General features: G+C 32.7%; 1 protein-coding gene across 1 annotated transcript in view; it reads right to left on the minus strand.

Moving 5' to 3' along the window:
• Positions 1 to 15,385, minus strand: part of LOC130453163 (uncharacterized) — a 101,356-nt gene extending 85,971 nt beyond the window's left edge. The window contains exon 1 of the mRNA XM_056792771.1: positions 15,327 to 15,385. The gene's annotated coding sequence lies outside the window, so the exon portion shown is untranslated. The remainder of the gene's footprint in view (positions 1 to 15,326) is intronic.
• Between the last annotated feature and the right edge of the window lie 4,998 nt (positions 15,386 to 20,383).

Below are 20,383 nucleotides of genomic sequence, written 5' to 3' on the forward strand. Positions count from 1 at the left end.
CCCACACCTGGATTCACAGAAAACATTTAATATCTGGATAACGGTCACATTTAGGTATAGGAAAATTTACATGAATTTATCTTTTTTATATACCTGAATGCATTAAAATAAAAAATCAGGATGGTTCTAATAAAAAAAAAATAAAATTTATAAGGGTCTGCAAGGGTCAGTTTTTACAAAAATCAATAATTCAAAAAGTATGCATTTTTCGAAAAAAGTTTCTCGACAAAAGTTTACTAAAATTTTACGTAGATTTTAAAAATGTTACAGTTGATTGTGTAGAACCGGGAGTAGGCCATCTTCGAAAATATTTTAGTCAAAAAGACCGTATCTGAAAACCCGAACGTAAAAATTTTCATGATTCTACTATAAGTATTTTGCCATATACAGATACTTTTAACTCGTGCGACACCCTGTAAAATGCTAATTTCACAATCCGATCATGTACTTCTGTCTTACTACAGGCATACTATCGGTAAGTTTATTATTGATCCAATGTAATGAAATATCTTTTGTCTATATAAACTATTATAATAGGAAAGATCTGGTTTCTGCAATAGTGAGATTTACAGAAAGTACTAAAAAACTTAATTAAAGGAAAGATCGATAATTATTTTGCTTAAAATTGGAACTTGGAATTGGAGGTCAGAGCTTCTATTCGGTTCTCATACGTACAAATAAGTATCAGAACATAACAGAACAGAACACCAATCTGCTAAATACTGAGTTTCTGAAATTTGTGCACTTATGTAAACAAGAACAAAAATTGTACATCTTTGTTGTCTTTTCTTACTATCTGTGAGATAGCAGAAGCTACAATATTCAGAGCAATCGAATCCGTATTGCGATAGATAAAACAAATGGAATAAAGAAAAATAGAAGTATACAGAGGGAAATACGGAGCCAGAGATGAATATCAATACAAAAACTACAATGTTAGCAGAGGAAAAACAGTTTGGGATCTAGTGGAAAACAAACTCTTGTGAGTGAGGCAAGTTGGGATATTCTATTTCTAGTGTGGACGAATGTCAGCATGAATCAATATGGAAATACTCCAACTGTTCAAACGGAAGTTTGTAGTAAGAGATCACACCACCCCACAGCCATGGCCAATTAATGAGTAGAAAGAACAGAATAGGACTCAATTATATTCACAATCCATTAAGCTAACTGAAATAGTAAAAGTAAACAGTAATATACATACGCGATTGAATGATAATATTATAATCATAATTACTCTGAAAAGTGCGCCCAAAATAGAAGTTTCACTTAATTTCAAACTAACATTGAACAGAATTAATAATTAGAAAAACATTCTTTTTCTTCATAAGTAGTGATGCAGAAAATATCCATCATGTGTCGCATATAACAGTGATATTGAATAATTCTATGTTATGTACGATAGAGTAATAAAACTTACTTACTAATTTCAAACTTATGGTCATTTCAATAATTATTTGTGCAAAGAGTTCAAAAAGTACATTTTTTTTTGCACGCGACATGTATTTGTCTAACAAGGCCGTTAGGCCATGTTTCAAAACGCGTTGAGTGCAGTAAACACGAGCTGCGTACAATATTTTTCAACGTTCAGTTAAGAGCTAGTAATTAGGATTAATTTAACTTAAACATTATTTGTACCATCAATATCAAAAGTGAATGTACAATTTTTGCAAGTCTCAAATTAATATTTCTTAGTGAATTATTGGGACGTAATTTCGTATATTTACGATATATATCGATCAATTTTAATCCTTCTTCAACCTCACCTCTAATAGTCCGGGAGGTAGCGCTATGCGTTGAGAAAGTCATTTCATACCGGCTGAAAATCATAACAATAATAGTTTTCCCCTAACACATAACAGCTCCGAACGTCAGCTACTCCGATAGCGGTGGAGCTAAAGGAGACAGCATGAAAAAGTCATTGGAAAAAAATCTGCTCCGATGATTTTTGTACCGAGCTAAAATGTATATTATTGTTTTAATCAAATTTAAAAAAAAATAGTCGTCAGCTGTATTGACGAGGGGGGTTATATGTCAGTACGTGCATGAACCTCATTAAAAATTTGACAAATTAATTTTATACCTTATGAAATTTATATATCTCAGTTTTTATATTTTTAAAATAATAAAGAAAATCATCAGCCGTATATTTGACGGGGGTAATACCGTCAGTCAGTGTGATAAACATTTTGCGCGCTCAATGCATTTGAATGTAACATAGGCTTTTTGGAAAATAAACTGACAATATTTACACCCATAAACAATGAGCTGACGATGATTTTTTATTTTTCTATTATTGAAATTATCTCATACTCAAGTATAATATCAATTTAATATAAAAAACACCACATTTTGTTTATTAATTTTGTCGGTTTCTAATCATATTAATATGTACTGTAGCATCAAGGAATTTCAAGCAGTTAAAGTCTCACGATTCTACATACCTTTCTTAAATATTATTTTTATAGCCGTCATGTCACGTAGAATTAACTGAAGTATACCCTACTGTAGTGAGACTTATATTAGTCTAGTGAGTACAGCCTAATAGAGCCAAAATCCACGAAAATTAGTTGTCGCTGATTTTCTGGATTTAGGTAGTTCTAAGGGTATTCTATCGATACAGTAGAAGTTAACATCAAAATTTTGGCCGCTAGGCGATATATTTTTGTTTAAATATTTTTAAAAATTTCGAATTCTGCAAATAACTCGGAATCTATGCCGAATTTCGAAAAAAGTGAGGGGATCAAAAATGTAGTTCAAAAAATTTCCCACAAAAAAGTTTCTCTGTGATTTCCCGAGCAGAAAATTACTTTCGAAGAAGATCAAATATGATTTTTCTTAACCTACATAAAACTCTAAAAAGCCAGAAATCCTCTTTTAGAATCTTGATTGTTGTAAGTATTCTAAACTTAAGTGTGGGACAGAAATAATCCTTAAAAACGCTATTATTGTGAGAACTTTATTTGAACATTTATAAAAAATAGAGAAAATATTAAAAATCGAATATAAGAAATCGATTGCAATCTAGTCGTTTTAATCACCCTCGAGCATTTCTTCCAAGAACAATTCCGTGCTCGTCAGGGTCTTCTCCTGTAGGATTGGTCTCTTCCATTTTCACTATTTTTTTCACAATTTTTATTTAACAATTAAAGTTAAAACTTCACACTTCCACTAATAAGATCTCTTTTGCCGTCTGTTGTCCTCCGTAGAATCTTCGGCTGATGTATTGAAGAAACTCTCTAAGTAGAAAGAGGTTTCTTTTTTGTAATAGATATCTATATAGAGGGTGACTATGCTCATACGGTTCTTTATCACGTAAGCTTTCGTTCCCCCCCGTATTATGCGTTAAAACCAAACCCTCGAAAATCGCAAAAAGTTTTTAGAAAAAAAAGTCGTTTTGGAGCTCTTGGCGAGTTTTAAAATTTTTGTTGGGAACCGAAGGTTCTACGAACATATTTGGAAAGGAAATTGAATCTCGATAACTCAGCTACAAAATGTATGCTTCAGTTTTCTCATTATTTTGCGAAAATAGCTGGTATTCAACAACTTATAAAAAAGTAGCCAAGCTTGTCAACTATGAAAATATGTAGCATTAGTTTTTTTTCCTCTCACAGAGTGAGTTCAAAGGTATAATTGAACTCATTTTGAAGGTAACCGTCTAATGGACGACTTCAAGCAAGGATTTGCTGCTGGGTGTAGCAGAGTCACAAACACATGTGTTCTAAGTTCACTCGGCAACCAGCAAAAAGCAATCCCGTTCGTGTTGTTTTCCAAGAAAATAATTTTTTCAAGTCTGAATTTTTTTGCAGATGCAGGTGAAAAGAACAGACTCTAACGAGTAAAATGCATTTTCTTTCGTCCCGAAATGTTGAGTTTTCGAGGAGCTAACGCAGTTTCTTTTTCAGCCGGGGACGTAATTTCTCTCAGACACTTTCTCCGAAATTAGGTATAGATTTCGAGTTATTGGCAAAATTCGGAATTTTGAAAATTTAAACAAAAATATATCGCTTAGCGACCATAATTTTCTTCAAACTTCAAACTTCAACTGTATCGATAAAGGACCCTGAGAACTACCTAAATTCAGCGACACTAATTTTCGTGGGTCAGGAGCTGTGATCACTTGACTATATGAATAAGAGAGAAATACTACTCTACTACAGAGATTTCGACTAGTTTATTTAGTTTCTGTTGTGCTATCTTGTCAAAAGGTATAGTCTCCAAAATATCTGCCAAAACAAAACCAATTTGTGTATTTTGTTTAAAAAAAATGAACCGATTCATTCGTTCACCCCAAGTTATTTAGAAAAGTGTAAAACTATTTTAGATACACGGAGAAATAATAATTTTTCGATGAAAGAAGCAAAAGTGCCAGTGAATGTGAATGATAAGCAAAAATATTCAAAGTGTTACAAACTATTCACAGCATTACCAAAAAAATATGCGAATTTAATCCCGCTTTTTATAGAAGAGGAAAAAACCATTTGAAATTTTCAGACAGTCAGAATCATTCAGTAAAACATTTACAGATATAGCAGATATAAACGAATCTAATATATACCAACTTCTAAAAAAGATCGAAGAATTTGTATGCAGAATGTATGGTCTGAAAGCAATATACAGTGCTTTTCAGATAAAAGTATCCACCTTTAATAACTTTTGTAATACTGGTATTTAGAAAAAATCCAAAAACACGTCAATTTATGTTTGAAGGGGCAAGCATTATGGCATATTTAAACTTACTGGAAAAGCCACCCCCTCACCCCTAGCAGCATCCCCTTTATTTTTTTAAATTACTTGTCATATTTTTTATGTAAAATTTGGATACTCCTCTTTGAGCTGATTTCAAAAATGTATAATACTTGTAGGTTAAAGTTAGTTTATGAGATAAACAATTTTTCTTTTAAGAGCACAAATTTTACTTATTATTTACTTTCACCTTATTTGCCTGTACTAAAATGGGTTGTAGAACAGTTTAAACTCTTTAATCTTAGGTAACATTAAAACTTCATAGCGGAATGAAAAATTTTCATTCCGCTCGGTATACGTTGATTCCTATTGCCGAAACAATGTGAAAAAAAGTTATTGAAAAAATTAAAAATCTTCATCATGAATATTAATTTTTTCCAATGTATTCACAGTAAATTTTATTGACTTTTAGAAAAACATCACGCAAACCACCTAACCAAAGAGTCTGGCATTCCTATTTGAAGTGAGTGATGAGTGCAAAAATTTCTCCATCATGCCGGAAACTTTTCTTATTTTGTTTATTTTTATGTAATTTTTGAAAATATCTTGGTATGCGCGCTCAAAAGCTAAGAAATTTTTGCCCTCATCACACACTTCAAATAGGTATGCCAGACCATTCAGGGAAAAGAAGTGGTTTGGGTGATTTTTTACTAAAACCAATAAAATTTACTGTCAAATATATTGAAAAAAATCAATATCCGCGATGAAGGTAGAAGATTTTTCATTTTTTTAATAATTTTTTTTACATTGTTTCGGCAATAAGAATCCACGCATACCGAACTTAATTTATTCCTATACTTATGTTATATTTATTTAAATAAAAATTTCTCCATTCCGGGAGTTTCAGTGTTACTGGCTCCTGGACTATGATATTGAACCTTCTCCTTCTATGTCTTCAATACTCAATTTTTGAGGCTCATCTCTAAGACATGCCCCTGCGATGCCAAATATTGACTTACTTACTTTTCATCAAATACTGGGAATTCAGAGTTTCTTTTAGAAATTGATAAATGTGTCCCCTATTAAATACTTTTTTGACCGGAATCCTGGAAAATGATCTGCTTTATGAATTCCATTAGCTTCTTGTAATATTCAATATTGATATCTTCTTTTGTAGAAAGGCAAGCTCTCACCAATGAGTACTCAAATCAAAGTGATGAGGATTCAATATCTTTCGATCTTCTTGAAAAATATACAAGAAGCATATTTTGTGTAAGAATTACAACTTTTTTATCGAAGCACCACTTTCTAGAACTTTCATAACGAATTTCATATAGTTTTCTAGATAATAAGTTTAATGACGCTGTATTTGCTGTTTCACTAACTTCTGGTGGGGTCCCAACAAATTCTTCCTCATAACTCTCATCTACTTCTCCAATAATATTACTCATTTTTGTACTTTGTTCAATTGTAATTAATTTTATACTGAAATTTCTAGAACTGCAGAGTAGTGATCGCGTATGTTTGTATTTATAAATTGTAATCATATGGCATTTCAGAAAAAATTGCATTTTCTAGTAATTTTGTAATCCAGTACATAATAAACATGATTGATGATGAAATACAATACAATCTCACAGAAAAAGGACTGAATAATTCGCTCATTTGAATGTTTATGTTTGTCTTGATCACAAACCGCTGTACTAAAATGACAGATGAGTGCAATAAATATTTATTGTACTAGTACGCTAGAGATCCACTTTTACCAGTAAATATAGTTCAATAAAGTTGTGTTTATTGCATGAACATAGAAAAATATTATTACAAAATAATTTAAGTATTCCTTAAAATATTCATAAATGTATCTGAGGTAATAGGGATTTTATTGGTCTTTTATAACCATAACAGAGCAATTGAAAAGGTCTGGACTAATTAAAACCTCTGTGTGTTGAAGATTACATTGCCGTATCATAAGATCTATGATTACCTATTTGCCAATTCCAAGAATCTCTTCCCGACAAATTTCACCAAAGATACCATTTTAGGTTATTTCATATAGTAAGGAAGTCCAAATGGTCTATTCTTACCAACTTAGTTTTGTTGCAACTTGCAATCTATTATGATTTCTAGAGTGATTATGAAAAATTTAGAAAGGCCGCGTAAACGAAAAATCGGTCCTTTAACAGTTTATGTAAACATTCTTGTAAAAGTGTTGATGGCACAGTGGAATTAGTTGGTAATACGCCTATGTTGTGTTTCAAACATCACGTAAAGCTTCAGGAAAACCAAAATCTATAAAAGTAAACAAAGTTTTTGTCACGGTTCCAGATGATATAAGGATTACCCTGAACTGAGTTGGAGCACATTATAGAAACTTTTCAAAGAAATAGGTTTCCTCTAGAAAAAGCATTTCAACAGAAAGTCTATTTTAATATATAGAAACTATATTGTGGTATGTAGAAGAGATTAACTGAGGATTGTGAAAGAAATGGAAAACGAAAGAAGAAATACATTTTATTTAGTTGAAACATGGATCAGTGAGGGATATACACCAGATAAATTTTGGCAAGATGCATCTATACAAGTCGAAAACAGCCATTTTGAAATAACTTATCTACTGGTTTCATTCCACCAACAGGAAAGAGGCATATAGTTGTTTAAATTGTTTTATTAACTTTTAAATCTACTGGTTCCGGTGACTATCATGAGGACATGAAAACTGATGAATGGTACAAACATATTGTAGACCACCTTCCTCAGATCTGTATAATAGAAATGGATAGTACATGTTACCACTAGAAACTTTTGGAAAAAATGCCCACAGCCAAGTGGTTGAGAAAAGATTCACAGAATTACCCAAATTCGAAGAATATTGAGTTTCATCCCAGTTCCGTGAGAAAAGAACGTTATTCTTTGTGTTCCCTTCGTAAAAAACTCAAAAAATATGAAACTGCTAAGAATCGTGAATTTACGTTGGTTAGATCTACACCATCATTGCGAACTAAACCCGATTGAACTGGTATGGGCACAGATAAAGAATTTTCACGATAAGATAATTATTTTTTGAAATGAGTAATGTTATATATTTATTTCTGGAGGCTTTGAATAATGTGGAGCAGTATAATTGGTGTAAGGCAGTTAGTCATACGATTAAAAAAGTTTAGATAAATTAAAAATTTAGGAAAAAATACGAAAATATTTGAGGTTTTACTTGAAAAAATATTTTAACTGTCTAGTAAAAGGAATGATGCCTATAGGTTACGAATTAAATTTATCTATTTTTTTTTAAGAAATACCATCCAAATCACATCACATGACTCCATAACATATATTAATGCGTTGTTACATTTATTTCGGGTATTTCTTGAAGTGATTGAATTGTATGAGAATAGGACCATTCAACATTATTTCTGTACATTAGATTAGATTTATTGATATAAATTAAATAGCCAAGATCTCATTGAATAAAGGCGAACTCCAATTTTGGAAGGAAAAAGATAGTTCAAACTACAATACACTTTCGAAACAGAAAGAGCACGTCATGAAGAATCATGCTCAACTTAGTTCAGTTCTTTGTCAAACTTAATTCCAAAGTTAAGCAGTACAAAGAAGGTATTACATTGACTATTTCCTTCGAAAAATTTTAGCCAACCAAAAAGCTGTAATATTTTATGTATACCTAGCAACGATCAAATTTCAGCGATAATACTGCACTAGTGCAAATTATCGATAATTTTCACTAGTGCCAAATTTTCGTCTAGGATTAATAAACATCATTTGGTTTTAATTTTATATTTTAAGAAAAGGAACAATTATTGTTTATTTTAGATTAAATTTTTCTCAGGAAATAGTCTGCCAAAATGCCCTCTCGTGCATGTCAAATTGTCTCATAATTTCTTCTCGTGCGCATTCGCGCAGTCGAGAAAATTAAATTATCGACAAATTGACATGCACTCGGGACATTAATATTGACTATTTCCTTCGAAAAATTTAAGCCAACCAAAAAGCTGTAATATTTTATGTTTACCTAGCAGCTATCAAATTTCAGCGATAATACTGCACTAGTGCAAATTATCGATAATTTGCACTAGTGCCAAATTTTCGTCTAGGATTAATAAACATCATTTGGTTTTAATTTTATATTTTAAGAAAAGGAACAATTATTGTTTATTTTAAATTAAATTTTTCTCAGGAAATAGTCTGCCAAAATGCCCTCTCGTGCATGTCAAATTGTCTCATAATTTCCTCTCGTGCGCATTCGCGCACTCGAGAAAATTAAATTATCGACAATTTGACATGCACTCGGGACATTAATATTGAAAAACGTTAAGGAACTGCTCTTTCTTTGTACCACCCAAAAATTGTATCACATCGGGTGAGTGGACATCGGGAGAATGCACTAACAAGAGCAAATTTGCAGTGATAGTTTTAACAGGACATGGCCGCCTGAATGAGTACCACAAGAAACTAATGGAAAGAGATGACTACAGAATACTTACTAAATAATCTTTGAGGTCTCAGTGAATCGTCTCTCCATCAAGTAAATGTATTTACATTATTTACAATATCATTTACATTGATCAAAAATAATAATAACCTGAGAAGTGAGCTTTTCGGTACTCCAAAAGTTGGTTCAATTAATATTGGGTGGAACCACGGTGAACGACAGTTGTCTGCCAATCAACTAATGTCTATATTGGTATTTCTAAAAGTATCGAGTGATAATGTGAAACTTGATATTTTTTTAAATTTATTGTCGCATCAACTATAAAGGTTATTAGTGACATGTTAGTTGTTCATAATTTATGATACAGTTGAGTGTCTTTCAGATATTTGATTAAGTTTGTGGTTTTACAGTTATTGTTAAATAGAGAAATTATGGTGTTTGGAAAGCTGTTAGTTAGTCTTTCGTTTTTGTATTTTTGACAGTTCAACAATAAGTATTTCACGTTTAGTTTCTCCTTACGAGTTTCCTATATTGGTGAGTTTTCTCGGTTAAATAAATAGGAGTGTGTCACTTTGGTATGCCTTAGCCTCAAACGATTGATTTTTATTTGGTAGGTAGGATTTTTGAAACTGATTTTCCATGGTTCGACGGATGGTTTTATAGATTTTAATATCGACTGCGATCTGTTCCTCTCACTTTGCCACTGGTACTGAACTTTTGTTTGCTTTATAGTCGTTTGCTATCACTTCACGTACAATTGTTGCTTCGTTGTTATCTGCTATTTCTTTGGCAAATTTGTCTGCTTTTTCGTTTCATGGGATGCCTGTGTGTGATGGAACCCAAATATTTGATACATTTGCTTTGGATTGGTGGATAGGGTGTAATTGGGTTTTAATAAGGATACCTATAGGGTGTTTGGGTATAAGTTGTTGAATGGTTTGTATTGAGCTCAAGTCGCTTAGTAAGTAAAAAATCGACCAACCTCGTCCTAGTCGCTAAAAATGGTCTATCCTCATATTTTTGAGGTCGCTGAATACGATTATGATATTTATTCTCATCTTAAATTGAGGCTACATTGTCAAAATCGAGTTTTTAACCAAAAATGCGAAAAAAAAAAATGTTTTGCGATTTCGCGTATTCAACTCGCGGTATCTTTGCAACTAATCGTTATTTTTTATATTTTAGAAATTTTTTCATGCGGTACTGTGACTTTATACATACTAATGCAAAAGTTTCTAATTTCCTTTTTCTGAATTCATAATATAAAAAATTACAATGCAAAGAAGTTTTGTGGAAATTTTCAGATCTTAATATGCAGTAAAAAAAATACACAGCTATTTCAAGCTGAGCGCTCTCGCGGCGCAACAAACGTAGCGGGCGCGCACATGCATGCATGAATCTTTATTCGCCCAATTATTTCGTTTAATAGTTAATTAATCAATATTTTTACATTGAAATGACAAAAAAGTATGTAACTTCATTCCATAACATATGTTTCATATTAATTTAACATTCTTTAATAAATATTCTTTCAATGTACGTCGGAAATCATTCGCTGAATATCAAAAGTAAAACCAGTTCGTGTTGTCAGTCAATTTGCTTTTTCAGTAAGAAGAAAGTGCTCTCAAATAATGAAAATCAATCAAACCTTACCAACTTTATATGTGAATATTTAAAAGAACAGCTACCAAGTGCGATGTCATGATTGATAGCGATGAAAAAGTTTGTTTGGCTGGTGGATTAGAGGCACGAAAATCTACATTTGTTATTCAAAACAGCTCTACTTTCATTGATGAAAGATTTGAGTGCAGTCATATTGATGCTGAGACTCGTATAAGTTTCCAGTCATACTGTATCGAATTTATTAATAACAGTGATCAACCCATTATTATTGAATCACCTGACACTTATGTATTCATTTTACTCTTAGCAAATTATCAATATTAATGTCCCGAGTGCATGTCAAATTGTCGATAAATTAACTTTCTCGAGTGCGCGAACGCGCACGAGAGGAAAATATGAGACAATTTGACATGCACGAGAGGGCATTTTGGCAGACTATTTCCCGAGAAAAATTTAATTTGAAATAAACAATAATTGTTCCTTTTCTTAAAATATAAAATTAAAACCAAATGATGTTTATTAATCCTAGACGAAAATTTGGCACTAGTGCAAATTATCGATAATTTGCACTAGTGCAGTATTATCGCTGAAATTTGATCGTTGCTAGGTAAACATAAAATATTACAGCTTTTTGGTTGGCTTAAATTTTTCGAAGGAAATAGTCTCAATTCTAAGTCAGAACGAGAATATTGGTTTTACACTGAGAAAATTGTGAAGCGGCTCGATCACAGACGTTGTCTGGGGAATCGGGTTCAGCCACAAGCAAACATACGAACTTAACAGAAGAAACGGAAATTATTTAATCGCAATTATTGAAGATTACACTGACTGACAAACTTTTTAACTAAATTTTTTTATATATATCAAATTTGACAAGACATGAGGTTACTACGACGGGATTAAAGCGACAACAACAACAACCACTTACTTCACTATACCGACTACAACCATGACAGACACTAATTCGCACACACGCGTTAAATGGCTGCGATACTACTTCAGCTTTTTTTTTGTCATTGGAATGAAAACTGTTTATTACGGCCTGAGTAAAATGTCAGATAATAAATTGAGTTCTTTGGCAAATTTAACCGAAGTTGACTCGAAGACTAGTTTGGCATTTTTTTAACAATGTATATGATCCGTAAAAAAATTCAAAAGCCTTGCGGAATTCAATAAATTCTTTAAGATACCATATTGCTGCTCAGAAAACGGTTTCCATTGGCAGAGTACGTCCATCGCAACCAGCTTTAGAACAGCACATGACTATTACGAGTAAAATGTATAGATAGTCATGGGTGGTTTGTTGAAAATGGTATGATATTCACGAATTGTTACGAAGGCATTACCACAATAGAAGTTTGACAAAAGTATTTTTGTTCTTGCTCTGAAAACCAGCTCAAGTATAAATAAATCTTGTACAAATGGAAATAATGTTATACTCGATAATGATTAATAAAAAAAGTTTTAATTTACGTCTTTATTTTATTATAATTAGAATTTTCTACAACCCGATACTTCATTCCCATTGACAAACCTTCTATTACTGCAATGAACATACCAAAAAGCACAAATAGATTTTGTAATTAACTAATAGAGTAAGAAGTTAGGCCACGAAAGATTCATGCATGCATGTGCGCGCTCGCTACGTTTGCCGCGCCGCGAGAGCCTCGACTTGAAATCGCTGTGTAATTTTTTCTACTGCCTATTAAGATCTGAAAATTCCCACAACATTTTTTCGCATTTTCATTTTTAATACTATAAATTCAGAAAAAGGAAATTAAAAACTTCACTACTCAACTTTTGCATTAGTATGTAAAAAGTCACAGTACCGCATAAAAAAGTTTCTAAAATTTCCTGTTCGGTCGAAAATGCTTCGGGAAATTTCGACTGGTCTATCTTCTTTCAAAATACGCTCTAGTATATGGCATTAAATTTTCATCAAACAAAATATAAAGATTAGTTGCAAAGATACAGCGAGTTAAGCACGCGAAGTCGCAAAACATTTTTTCTCGCATTTTTGGTTAAAAACTCGATTTTGACCATGTAGCCCCAATTCTAGATAAAAATAAATATTTTAGTATTCAGCGACCTCAAAAATATGAGGATAGACCATTTTTAGCGACTAGGACGAAGTTGGTTGGAGCAGCAAAAAATTGGGGGTGTCCCTCTCCTCTATTTTGAATGCGTCTGTTTACAGAAACTGGTATTCTTTGGAGATTACTTCTGTAAGAGTACGGAACGATTGTGTTATTAGAGCACGGTTTGTTTCTTCTTTTTTTAAAGGAGTTCATGTTGACGTTGATGGTGAGAATTGTAAATTGAAAGTGAGGAAATTTTACGTAATAGTGCTTGATTTAAAAAAAAAATATTTCGTTAGTGCCACTCTGCAAGGACATAACTACCTCAAATGGAATGATAAAAACTATTACTCACAGACCCGGTAGTTTTATTAATATTATCAATTCAATATTTATTGTTATTTATATTCAATGGTAATAAACATTTTATTTGTATACAATAAAATGTATAAAATACTGCCATCTAGTTTTATTTCGATTATTTGGCAATTGTATTTATTGAAAAGAGACATACATCCAATTGATTTGATTCCCAATCTATTATAGTCCAATTCACATAAGTCGGGATCGAGGCTCGTAACCAGATTTTTGTGGAAAGAAATTATTGCAATTATTACTTGAATAAGGTTGGCTGTGGTTACAACATCTAAAGTTTCCAGGTTAATTTTAAATTGCTCGGATTCCGGGTAAATCATACCAAGAGATTCTTCTAAAACGATTTCTGATACTCCATCGCAAACATCTAAATTATGCAAGGAAACATTGTTGTGATTCGTAAATTCAAATATGTAACGAGTATACGTTATAATTATATACAATTCTAGATTAGAGACCATCAAACACATTATTCATGTTACAGCAACTGTGACATTTCTCGATTAAAGGTGCATCGACAAAATTGTACAAGTTAGTTTAACACTTACACCAAAATTTTCACACTTATTAAAACACTACTCCAAACTTAGTCCAAACCTCACCTAACTTAACCTAACCCAAACTAATCTAGCCAAATCTAAGTTAACCTGGAATAACCTAATCTAACCTAACCTAACATACATCTTTTTCGTTAACGTTTTATCTCGATCGACTCCTACTTTCATAATAACTTTCTCCATTTCAATTTTCACATAACATCTTTTTTGTCAAGTTCATATTTCGAGCGGAATCCACTTTCTTAATACATTTTTTCCTTACTATTACTATTTTAATACAACTTTCATATATTACACTTCCGACGGCCTCTACTTCACCTACACCTCTCTTAAATTTTCACAATTCATAATTTTTGTCAAGTTCAAATATATAATCTAATTTCATAATAATTTTTTTCTTATCATTACTATTTTCATACAACTTTTATATGTTGCAACTCGGACGGCTTCTACATTCATAACACCTCGTGTCAATTCTTAAAATTCATCCTTTTCGTCAAGTTCATATATCAAGATAATGAAGATAACATTCAACTACTCCTCTACAATGAACATCTTCCTCAAATGCTTCTGAGATATCCAGAACATCGTAGATCATAATTTATCTGGTAAACGTGTACCTTCAGAAATATCTAGAACCACACTTACCAGATAGATACAGCCACCCAACATTTCTTTTTCATATCTCCTTAGATTTAGTTATGACAAGCACAGTGAGATGACGTGAGGCTGTTAACTGATCAATTTGAAATTTGAAACTGAAGTAGAATCAGAGCGTTTACAATTTTAAGTGGAATAAATGATTATTTTGCATAAGGGAAATAAGATATGAATATGAGAAATATGACAACCTCAGCGATCTAAATGAAAGTGAAAGGAAATTGAACAATGCTCTTTTGAAATTCTTTTTGACATAAGCAATATTGAATCAATTTCTGACTGCGACTGAGCCTGGATAAAATCGCTTTTTTCATAATCCTAATACGTCAATTATTTTTCTGTGAGAATAAGACAAACTCGTCCAATGATGGTAATATCGGTGTGGATATCGGTATTGATAGCATCATACACATACCCTGGTGGTCACTTGTTCTTCAATATACGTCAATGTAATACCTGTAGCTCAAGCTTCGAAGGTAATAATAATTTTTTCGTGAACCTACAAGTATTATTTGAATAATGGGGCCACTTTCGAAAAAAACGATTTCAATATTAACCGTGCATTTTAACAGATTTACATTCCTTGACCAACACCCAATAGTATTTATAAGTTCTTGTATCTCCTCAAAATATAATTTCATTCCAGAGAAAAATATTATACAATATCAAGTCGCAACAAAAATTAGAATTGAATCAGAATTTGTGGTTTTTCCATAAAAAGTTTCAGTTAAATTATACATTAATTTTGTTGAAAAGTGTATTATTTAAAAAATCAACCCGAAAAAAGAGAGGCAAAAGAAATATTTTTGTGAATATTGAATCCAAGTTTTTCAGTTAGTTTCTAAACATCAGTATTAATACTAATATAAATCTTTCTATTACTAGTATATTCATACTTACACAATATTTTTTATCGCTATATCTTCTACGAACGAATAATTGCGCTGAAGAAACCTTAGAATCTGAAAAAAAAATGAAAATAGGTTAGTTGTATACATAACGACGAATATTAATTGATATGTATTTCTTCCTCCTTTCTTTTTTCCGAGGCTGAATAGTTAAGATTTACGAGCTGATATGATGCTTGGAGTTTTTGTAAGAATTAGGAGGTGAAATAATAACTGCGAGTTTGACAAAGGTTGTACATTTATCTCAATATTTTAACATGAGAATTTTTTCAGAAAGTCGTGTGTGAAATCTCCACGGAGATTCAAGTGAGTCAATATAATAAATACTTGCAAGAAATAATTACTTAACTGGTTATGTGCCAGGGCCAATATTAGTTAACATCACCACTTGTATATATAGATTCTTTGAATTAATTGCAAGAAGAAAAAACACATTTACTGTAAATGAAGAGATGTTGGAAGCCTCTCAGATCCTGGGACAATACCAGTTCTTTTGACGAACGTTTGGTTCGGGGGACGCTAACACAAGAATGACCTGCTTGTTGTCGGGAGAAAAAAACAGCTACTGTTCTGGCTGCATGCAACGACGAATATTGAATTATATCATTTTTGAATCAATGCATTTTCCGATTAGGAAATGATTGTGATTATTGAGTGTCTGAGCCAATAAAATACCAAAGTAAACAAGTATAGTCTTGTATATGTCAAGTCTGATATTGCCATCATGAAATTTGACATTTTTTAATGGTGAACGTACTGTTTACAGATATTGCCAACATTCATTTTGGTCGAAAAATGCAGTTGAATATCGAACATTTTCGTGGGTCCAAAATCGGCTGTTGTGTCAGAAAACATCGATACTGTGACATACTTTGAGATTGAAACATACTTGGGTATATTTCCATTTGCGTACATTCAATTTTGCTCGACTATTTGGGTGTAAAAGGTTTTGATGGTGTTGGATATCGCCTAATTTGACAATCGCTCATAAAACAACTCCTGTCGATTGGTGCAAAGAAAAAATTCAAACGACGTCTATAAGAACATGACAGGAGACGAATCATGAGTCTACGCATATATGAACATGAAACTAAACAAGAACCGACTATATGGGTCTTTCCAACAAAAGTTGGATTTGGCGGGTTGATGCGTTCAAATTACATGTTTTGAAGGTACCTCAATCTGAAACGGGAAAATTGCTTTGTCAATTGATTCAAACGCATGTAAAAGCGTATTGATCTTAATTGAAAATATTTTGGAAAACAATATTCAAAATACAACTAATATTTATTTGTTCTTCTCAGTCTATCTTAAAACTTAAGTACCAAACCTAGTAATATATATTTCGAGATGATTTAAATAATCTCACTGTGAACTAGAATCTCTTAGATTCTGTGAAACCAACTTCTATACAAATTCAACATTATCCGTAACAACCTCACATTGCTTAACCTGTAACGACCTAATAAAATCTAACCCATAAAAATTCTTTTAATCCATAATTCATAACGGCTTCACTTCACCTCAAATTGGATGTATCTCAATTCCAAAAATAAAAGAAATCTTGAAAATGCAGCAAACTCAATATTTATTTCTACTGTCATTTGAGAAACATGAAATTCATGTATATAAAAATTGAATATTCAAATCAATTTCGAAAGCTCTCGAAATCCATGAATCTTTCATTTTTATAGCAAACTACACAATTTAAAATCGCCAAATCTCAATTAATTATTTCCTAGACGTTTAATACATAAGTATTCGAAAGCTCGAAATATATTGAAGTAAGTAGGGGAAGTACGTACAAAATGACATATACGAACAAAATGTCACAGGCATCATATTTCAAATTCTGCCGCTTCTAGACTGCCATAGATAACTACATCACATGACTCTAGCCGGTAATACTAACCTGTCAAAATGTGAACTTGCACCAGTCTTTCATTTGGGTGTCATGGCTGACGACAACCATTGGTAAGAATTTTTTTCTTAACTGCAGGGACTTGTGTATTAATATTATGTTTTTCATAATATTATCTTGTGTTTACATTTGTTACATCCCTTAAGTACTTTTTGTTGCCTTCAAATAGTTTCTTCTGTAAATAATAATCATTTTGAATTTATTGTTGAATTCTGATTTTTTATATCGCTATATGGACAAAATGACATAGGTAGGACGTATTGTCTATAAGAACTCAATGAGGTAATTGTAGATACCCAATACCTGTTCCTCGTTAATTAGTTGTTAATTTCTTTACAGCTGATACCAAAATGGAACGTAATTATAAGCGTACGACTGATTGTCAATTCTGGTGTGAGTAATCAATGTGTAAAGCTATAGAAGCTTTTGGCGTCGAAGACATTTGGAGTCCCACAAGCAACACTAAGAAGACATGCTTCGAATAGTAACAAAACTTGGAGTCGTCTGCAAAGGGTCTGAGATGTAAGCTACTTTTACACCTGATGTGGAAAAAAATTAGTTGAACATTTGAAATTACTTGAATCTCGTTTGCTTGGACTGACGCGAACGTCTGTTCAAGAATTAGCTTTTGAGTTGGCTGAGAAAAAACGGTTTTGCTCACAAATTTATTCCGAAAAATCGAAAAGCTGGACAAGAATGGTTAGAAGGGTTTTTGAGACGAAATAAAGATATTTCCCCACGCAAACCAGAAGCTACTTTAGCTTCTCGTGCTCAGGCTTTAATTCGACCTCAAGTCAAATTTTTTTTTGAGATTTACGGACATCTGCTGGAATCTGAGAAAATTGCGCCACACAGAATTTATAATACTAACGAATCAAGCCTGACTACTGTACAAAAACCCCAAAAGATATTGTCTACTACTGGTAGGAAACAAGTTGGCGTAATATCTAGCGTAGAATGTGGAACTAACACCACTGTTGTTTTGTGTTAATGCTATTGGTACCTTTGTTCCGCCGATGATGATATTTTCTAGGAAAAATTTTAAAAAGGAATTGGTCGATGAAGCACCTCCTGACACTTTAGGTGTAGCTCAACCATCAGGACGGATGACACCGGATTTATTTCTGAAATGGCTCAAACACTTCCAAAGTTTTGTTAAATCATCTATTGACGATAAAGTTATATTGATTATCGAGGGGCATGTAAGCCACAAAGGGCTTGAAACTTTAGAATGTGCAAAATAAATCGGCATTAATATTCTGTGACTACCTCCACATTGCACTCACCAGGAGGTGTTGTTACACAATTTCACATTGCTAGCCTGTTCAAAGAAGCTTATGGCAAGGCAACTACAGCGCAAAATTGTTGTAACGGATTTAAGAGCACTGGGATTTCGCGTCTAACCCTGAAATATTTCCCGATTATATGTACGAACCTGCAGAGACTACAAACATACCACCACTGGCAGACACCAACAATATGCAATTTCATCAGCAAATAGATCCTAGTTTCCATAGCAGGACCCTCCACACAACAGCTAAACGATTTAATGTCACTTCCTGGAACGACCGATCTCCAAGCTTCTAAAACTCCTTAACAAATAATCCGCGCCGTAACACCTGATAACAGTTCAAACAACCGACTCTACCGAACCAGCTGACAATTCAACAGCAAACTCTGGTCAAGACCTTATTTTACCTGCTGCAAATCAAAATCACCCATCTATTGGTAATGAATCATATCCCTCATCCCATACTTTAGCGTGCCTATTTATCTTTGTCCCGAAAGGACTTTACGTAAGTGGCCAAGGCAAACGTAAGACAAAGAAACACCAAACCTCTCTAGTTTTGACTTGCACTCCAAATATGAACGAAATTAAGGCAAAAAATGAGCCTTAAACTCCTTCAGAGAACAAAAGACGAAAGGTTACCAAAACCATAATCCATGAAGACAGCGAAGAAGAAAATGACCCAAATTACATCGAAGATTGAACCCTGGAGAAGATTGGTTGCGATGTTTGAAATTTTCGATTTGGGCCCACGCTTCATGCGCGCATGTTTCTAAACGAACCAAGTGGTTCATTTGCGAGCTCTGCTTTTAATTTTATAACTTATGCCGTGTATGTCAATTATTCCGTATGTGGTATGTCATTTTGTCCATAGCATATGGACAAAATGGATTTCGTTGATCTCTGTTAAATTTAAAATTATTATTTTTTCTAGTTTGTTTATCTTTTAAGTATCTATTATAATTCAAAAATGCGCTGTGATCTACCATTAAAGGGTTATGACACAAAACCAAAACTATATGTCATTTTGTACGTACTTACCCTACACTTTGGTGTTTAATTTTGCCACATTCCCAATTCGGAAACACTGACAAAGATTTTATACCAATTTACTTATTATTCTTATATACAATGTACATACATTTCTATATTATACTTTCATCATATGTTCAGTGCCCGATGATGAATAGTTATTCGAAAACTCGGAATATATTTTGATAAAAGTATACTTTTTACCGCAATCCAACAAAAATAACATTCTTCTTCGAATATATACAGGGTGATGGATCAACAACTTTGTTTCAACAAAAAGGATGTACTAAGGGATAACGAATAAGAATTGTTGAAACTACATTTGTCTCATCAGAGCAGTTTAACAACCCTCGTTCGGTGTCATCGCTATTTGGTACATGAAGTTAAACATTTCCTAGCTAACATTATGTGGCGCCGTCCTCATGAGACGTCGACGTTATTACATCTCGTAATGACGTCGAAATTAGTCAGTAGTTACAACCCTTCTTTGCCATTGCGAGCCATTGGGGATGTAAATTATTCTCTTCAAAGGAGTTGTATCTCAATATTCGTCGAGGCATTAGCCAAGAAAGTAGTTGTTTTCTCCTTCGAAAAACGACAGAATCCGTTTTCAAAAGATTGAATGTTGTTGAATGATGTTACCCCTCTGTTTTATTTCCTACTCTAAATAACATTAGATATATAGGATTTTTGTTGTGGAAACGTGCTAAGATTAACCCATTTCGAGGTTTTCATTCTAGAAATTGAAGTTGTCATAGGTTTTCGTGCTAAGAACATCGTTAAATACGAAGTTGATATTGAGTTATCC

Source organism: Diorhabda sublineata, chromosome 2 (assembly GCF_026230105.1).
Source record: "Diorhabda sublineata isolate icDioSubl1.1 chromosome 2, icDioSubl1.1, whole genome shotgun sequence".
Lineage (NCBI taxonomy): Eukaryota > Metazoa > Arthropoda > Insecta > Coleoptera > Chrysomelidae > Diorhabda > Diorhabda sublineata.